The sequence below is a fragment of the Polypterus senegalus genome, chromosome 2, assembly GCF_016835505.1.
Source record: "Polypterus senegalus isolate Bchr_013 chromosome 2, ASM1683550v1, whole genome shotgun sequence".
NCBI lineage: Eukaryota > Metazoa > Chordata > Cladistia > Polypteriformes > Polypteridae > Polypterus > Polypterus senegalus.
In genome coordinates this window covers 297,686,777-297,693,899 of record NC_053155.1, presented here as the reverse complement: position 1 = coordinate 297,693,899, position 7,123 = coordinate 297,686,777, and positions in this window count along the sequence as shown.

Sequence of the window (7,123 nt, the reverse complement as noted above, 5' to 3'; positions counted from 1 at the left end):
AATAATGATCCTTTATTTTTGTTCTTTTAATATTGATATACTTTATTAATCCCTGAAGGAAAATTGTCTTTTCGCATGGAAGTCTCCAAACCTTAACTGCAAATCCATCTGTTATTCCTACACTACTTTTCACTTGTGTGTAGGTCCCCACATACATATTGTAACAAACTAATAGCAAGGAAGGCTGCTGAAGAGACACCAGTAATTTCTGAATGCTTTCTTTATTGTATTCCCCGATGGATTCTAAATCGCCATCTCAAACTCCTGCTGTATGGCCATGGGAGATGCTGCCGTCGGTGTTCAAAAGCCTTCAGGCATCAGGCCCTGTCTGATAGTGCAGTACCAGTTGTGTTGTCTTTCCTTCGCAGTTACTCTTTGATGGTCGACCCCAGGTAGCAGTCCTGGTTCCTTTTTATGTGACTCCTTAGTCATAGCTCCTCCCTCTTCCTCAGCTGCTGTATGAACCTCACCTATGTGGTTTCCTCTGAGGTCCAGCATTACAATCTCCTTAACTGTCCTTACATGCTTCTCTGGTACTCTCTTCTCTCTAATACATCTCCAGATGTATTCCTAAGGATCCCTACTATATGCCATCTCTAAATCTATAAATACAATGTGCAGTCCTTTCTGTTTCTTTGTGTATTTTTCCATTGTCTCTCTCAAGGTGAAAACCACATCTGTTCTACCTTTTGCTGCCATGAGTCCAAACTATTCTCTTGTCATCCTCTCTCTTATCAAGCTTTTATCAATTAACCTTTCCCATATTTTCATTGTTTGTAACATTTATCTTTATATAATTTACAATAGCCTGGATGTCTCCCCTTTTCCGCTACTCTTTACATTGAGGTTCAGTCATACGATTTCTCCACTGTTATGGAATTTTCTTTTCACAACAGATCTTTGGCATCAGCTCCAATAAGAAATCTATTCCTTCCTCCCCCAAACTTTACCTAAGAACATAAGAAATTTAAGAATCTAGAAGAGACCATTCACTCATCAAACTTGTGTGCTTAGCTAATAGCTAAGCTGTCCCAGTACAGGCAGTCCCCGGGTTACGTACGAGATAGAGACTGTAGGTTTGTTCTGAAGTTGAATTTGTATGTAAGTTGGAACAGGTACATTATTTTAATAAATGCTATTGTTGACCAACTGTAACCAAGTGCTCTGCCAATGAATGATGGAGTTTCACCTCTCTCTGAACTTTTTGTTATTTCCACTTTATTTTCCATGGTGATGGTTTTTCTCTTCTTTACTGTATCACCAGCACTTGCATCAGATTTGTGTTTCAGAGACATTGTTGAAAGGTGAAGACAAAAGGATAAGATGAGCTCTTCTGCACAGCACTGTACAAGCTATCACAGCAGGACGGCACCCCTCATCAGCACGTCTAGTGTACTGATGAGAGACAACTTCCTGTTATGTACGTAACACTACAAGCAGGCTTGCTATTGATAATAAACGGGGGCGGCGAGGGGCGATTCACCATTCACCCACCACACAGTTACCTCCACTTGCATATAGTATGCTGCCTGCAGCGTTAGCCCACCAAGAGCGAACAGGGTGCGGCCAAAGGCGGGTAATGAATCGCCCACCACCTCCCCCATTCAACAGGCAGCCACCTGAGGCACACTATACAATGCTCCCCCCCGTTCACCCTTAATGGCCTCCGTTCAGCCACAACCGGGTCACCACTTGCAGCATCACCAGCTGCCCAGCAAGAACGAATGGGGCAGTCAGAAACAGTAGCTGCAGCGGCATGGTGGGTGGATAGTGAACAGCCCCATCAAGCCTCCATCCTGCACACGAGCGGTAGCTGTGGACCCGGCGACTATGGACCCCGGGTCACCGCTTGCCGCGCACCCAGCCGCCCACTGAGAATGAATGGTGTGCAGCTCCCACCGCCCCATTCATCAACCGGAGCCCCTCGAAGGACACTACACTGCACGAGCAGCAAAATCGCCCCCTCCAACCACTGCTTGCAGCATCCCCAGGCCAAAGATGACGGAGCGGCAGTTACTGAGGAGCCTGCGTTGCGTCCCCCAGACAGATGAAGAAGCAGCTGCAGCTCCATTCGTAAGTCGTTTGTCGGATGTCCGTAACTTGGGGACTACCTGTATCTCATCCAAATACAGTGATCCCTCGCTATATCACGCTTCGACATTCCGGGCTTCACTCTATCGCGATTTTTTTCACATACACACTTACGTCACTACGCATGCGCTTTCTGAGAACTGTTATCTAAGCCCTACGATGGCTCCTAAACGTACTGCTTTTTCTAAGCCTTCTGACAATAAAACTAAGCGCCGGAGGAAGATGCTTACTATCCAGGAGAAGGTGAAACTCTTGGATATGATTAAAGATGGCAATACCCTACAAAAGCCTCCTCATGCATATGAAAAGACAGTGCCAGCAACTGCCTATCAAGATGTTCTTCAGCCGCGCACCCAGACACCCACTGCCTAGTACTTCTTCACTGAAGACAACAACGCACCTGCTGAAGATACTGCAACTCCTCTGTAGACTCTCCTACTGAGATCGTGCCTTCATAGGTTAGTGGTTGTGTGCAATTAAATGTACAGTACAATAATCTACTATAAAAAAGCATTCGGGATTGTCCTTCCGCAAAGCGTAGCGGTATTCCGCTTATTACAGACTCACTACTTGCGGCTTGATGTATGAAGCGATGCGATGTGAGCAGAGTTCTGGTGCTGTCATCGTTCCCTTGCTTTTGTGCGCGATGCGCTGGAAAAAAAGACAAAGTTATGTCTCTGGAAATAATTAATGTTGATGGAGTACAAATGCCTCACCGCATAGTAAATATCAGGGGAGATGGTGCTTGCTTATTCTCATCTATAGCTTATAGTGATGGGAAGTTCGGATCATTTTACCGACTCGGACCTTTGAGTCTCGTTCAGCAAAATGAACGAATCATATTTCGAGTCATTTCATTCAATTCTGTTTCCGGCTCAGACTGCATAAGTTAAGCTTATGGGGCTGTCACGTGATGAACGAATGACTCGCAAAACCCGAAGACTCGAAACAAGTGAATCAATTCCAATACAGAAACTATAGGAAGTTGTGCAAATGCGCATGCGCGACTGAACGAATCACTCCCACGAGACGACTCGTTCTTCCCGAGTCACATTAAAGATTCGTTCAAAATGAATGAATCGTTCAGGAACGACCCATCACTAATAGCTTATTTAGTGCCTGAAACTCCGTCTTTAGCGGTACAGATTCGGGTTGACATTGTACGACTTTGGACAGGCACTTGAGGGGATAAAAAAAAACTTAGGTTTTCGGGAGATGTTATGAATGGGCACTTTGATGTTCTCATTCCCTACACTTACATGCCTGATGTACACATGGAGCGCACAAAAATTGAGTACGCCTAGTAATATGATATTTGTAACGTCTAATATGTCTTATTTTCTCTTATTTTGTCTAATATATTAATACGAGTGTAATGGTGACTAAAGGGTGTTATTTCATGTCTAGAGGGCTCTAATAATGGTAAAAAAAACGTATTTAGAAGGTTGTAAACAGGTTTTCTATACTCTAACTGTGAAAATATTCGATTTATAAATAAAGAATCCTACTTCGCGAAAATTCATTTATCACGGTAGAGTCTGGAACGGATTAACCGTGATAAACGAGGGTTCACTGTACTTCTTTAAGGTTGTCAATGTTTCTGCTTCTACTCCATGTCTTGGTGGTTTGCTCCAGATTCCCACAACTCATTGTATAAAGAAGAGTTTTCTGGCTTCAGGCCTAGATGCATTTCCCTTTAAGTCCATGTTTCACTTTTAAGTTAAAGAATTCTGCTGGTGTTTACACCAAAATAGCTTCAGTTTATATAAAGTTGCATGTCCAATGAGAGATTCACTGACTGGCAAAGTTTTCACTAATCAATCTCGTGGCCAGCATCACAGAAAAGTTAATTTTAGTAAAGTCAAAAGAGTACACAATGTTTTGAGTTTTTGTCTTCAGCTCCCATAAGAAAACAATTCCTTCCTCCCCCAAACTTTACAAAAGAACATAAGAAATTTAAGAATCTAGAGGAGACCATTCACTCCATCAAGCTTGTGATGTATGGTCCGTGGCGAAGGGTGGGTTTTTAAGTAACAGAGCCTCAAAGTGCGGGTTTGGAATGGGTACGGGTATGCGCAAGAAGGAGCCACTCCAGGGTTGATTGTGGTAGGCTGGCTGATTGCGCACATACATGCAGAAGGTGCCGCATTTATGCCTCACAGTGTGCAAAGTTTTGCACTTGCACAGAATCAGGCTAGACAAAAGGAGCCTGCACAGGATAAGCAGGTGAACCAAATGTTTGGGAACAGAGAAAAGAAAAAGAAAGAAGAGATATCAAGGAATGGAGGATAGAAGGAGAATAGAGAGCATGAAAGAAAGAAAGAAAGAAAGAAAGAAAGAAAGAAAGAAAGAAAGAAAGAAAGAAAGAGAAAGGTGAGAGAGAGCCCATGGGGAACAGAATGGAGGCAGGTGGTCTGGAGATGAGTATCAGGGCTGTGACACCCCGTGTAGTGGGAATTGGAATCACCAGCCTACACTCTAGGTGTCTAGTATGTGGGACCGAGCGTGACCAGGATGATGGTGTAAGACAGGGAGACACAGACACAAAAAGGGTTGGGTTTTGAAAAATAAAGTGAGGTTTTATTTACAGGTGCACTTAAAGAAAATAATCAAAAATAATGTCCTCGGAATTTATATATTAAAACACAGTCCAATGCCGCAAAGGACACACAAAACAATAATCAAATGGAGCCCAGAAATGACTGTATATAATATTTACAGTGCTACTTGAAAGTCCCAAAAGAAAAGTAAAATACACACAAACTAATGAAATCCAAATATATACACAAAAACAAAATGTGAAGCTGTCTTCCTCCACAGTGATCCAAGTCAGGAAGCTGCTCCTCCAAACAGTGTATAATACAGGATTCACCCAAAAATATTCAAAAATATAGAAAAAGTGTATATACAAAAATAAACAGTGCACCACTAACCACAACCCAATAAATACCTCCACCAAAGTTATTCAAGAGATATTTATATGAAAAAAATATTTACAAAAACAAAGCACAAGCCGTAATGCTGTTCTGTCAGGTACCTTTCTCTAAGAAGATCTATTCAGAAAGAACCCCCTCTAGAGGCCACGATTCCCTTTTGTATTCGGCGCCCCTACGCTGACCAATTAAACCGCTGTACGTCATCCCTCCCGAGGTACGCGATGACGTGAACACGTTTGCGAAAAGCGGCGTCTACTTTCCCACACAATTACTATAAAATGGAGCTGCCGGCGCGCGCGTATAGCTGTGCCGGCTTCTGAGACGCCAACGGCACTTCTGCCATAAAGTGAAAGTAAGCACTTTCTATTCTTTTCCTCCTTCCCTGAGCTACAGCCCAGACAACTACGAATAAGGGATCCCTTTACTAGACCGCGGTAAACTAATACGACGCTTTGCACTTTCTTTTACTCCTTTAGAGTTAATGAGGTCGCGGAAACGCGTGTAGGAGTGGGATACCGACAATGCCATCCCGGCCGGTCAATGGCAAGGCTGTCTCTCCAGTCTACATGAGACCCGCTGTGACACTCCCCAAAAGACGCTAATATCGTCAACAAAGACGTCCTTCTGCACTATATAAATGAAAAAAGGTAAGTTTCCTTTCTTTATACATTTTTTCCTCCAAACAAAAGCCTCCCTCTTTACACAGCAGAGGACGCTAAACTAATTTCATTTAATTAATGGTAATGCCAGTAGTGCATATTACCACAAGGGCATGGAGCCTGGGGCTGAAGAAGGGGAGCTCCTATTGAGCAATCATCACAGACTAGGAGAAGCCTGACATGCTGTGTCTCCTGTAAATGATGGAGAGGGACAGGCAGTGGGAGATGTATGCAGAGGGTCCAACAATGAGGACGTGAATCTGAATATAATGGTTGACTACACCTGTCGCCGGTTGTCTCCTCTTACTACAAGGTCTGGAAAGGATATGCAGTGGAGACACCAGATTTTAGGTGGAAGCATTGGGGATTTTAACCTTGTTTTTAAGGGTTTGTTTATAGATTGATTTAAACCTCCACAATCACTCTATGTTATTGGATTATTTATCTAATTTGGATAGAACCCTGCACCTTTGCACATTTTTGATGGTTTTTAATAAAGACAATTTTGCTCCTATCCCTTGTTATATGTGTGTCCTCATTTGCCAGGCTTATCTCAGTTATGACTATTGATGGTGGTGGGTTCAAGAGGCTCCCACACAGAAGTGGGAGAGTGGAGCTAACTAATAATATTTATTATTATAAATAAGTGCACAAAGCACGCTCCTCTCCACAATTCTCATATAACCAAAACCAATAATTAAATAAACAATCCTCCAATCTCCCAGATGCTTAGCCACCCTGCATCCCAACTCAGCTCCTCTGTCTGGGATCTCCCACAGTCCTTTATAGTCCTCGACCCGGAAGTGCTTCTGAGCCCTCAGTCCATGTTATTATCCAGCACTTCCAGGTCAGGTAAAACTTCTCTTTTTTCTTCAGCCCGGAAGTACTGTATATCATTTCTTCCGTTTCCATGACTTGGAAATACTTCCGGGCTGTACGGAAAATATAAATCCCTGGACCTCCCTGCAGCGACTCCTGGCGGCCCCCATGGTATCCAGCAGGGCTGTGTATTATGACTCCACTGTCCATGATTTCCTGCTGGCATTCGGGGCACCTCTATGCTGCAAGGAGGGCTCCATCTGGCGGCCGGGGGGTATTGGCCGGGATGAATGGCCGGGCATATCTCACAGAATTGAATTGTTATTGTGCCATAAAGGTTATTCAGTTATGCAAGGTATGCGACAACATATACGACATATATATATATATATATAGCGCATTTTTAATGTAGGTAGATCATTTCAACCTGGTCATTTTAAAAGTAGCTGATATACGTGATTTGCCAGCACTTCCGGGTCAGATGGAGAACTTGAATTTTCTTCAGCCCGGAAGTACTTTGGACCTTCTGTCCTCGTGACTTCCAGGCTATGGATGAGGCATGGCTCCTCCGGTTGTCTTGCAGCTTCCACTGGCGGCACCCACGGTACCCAGCAGGGC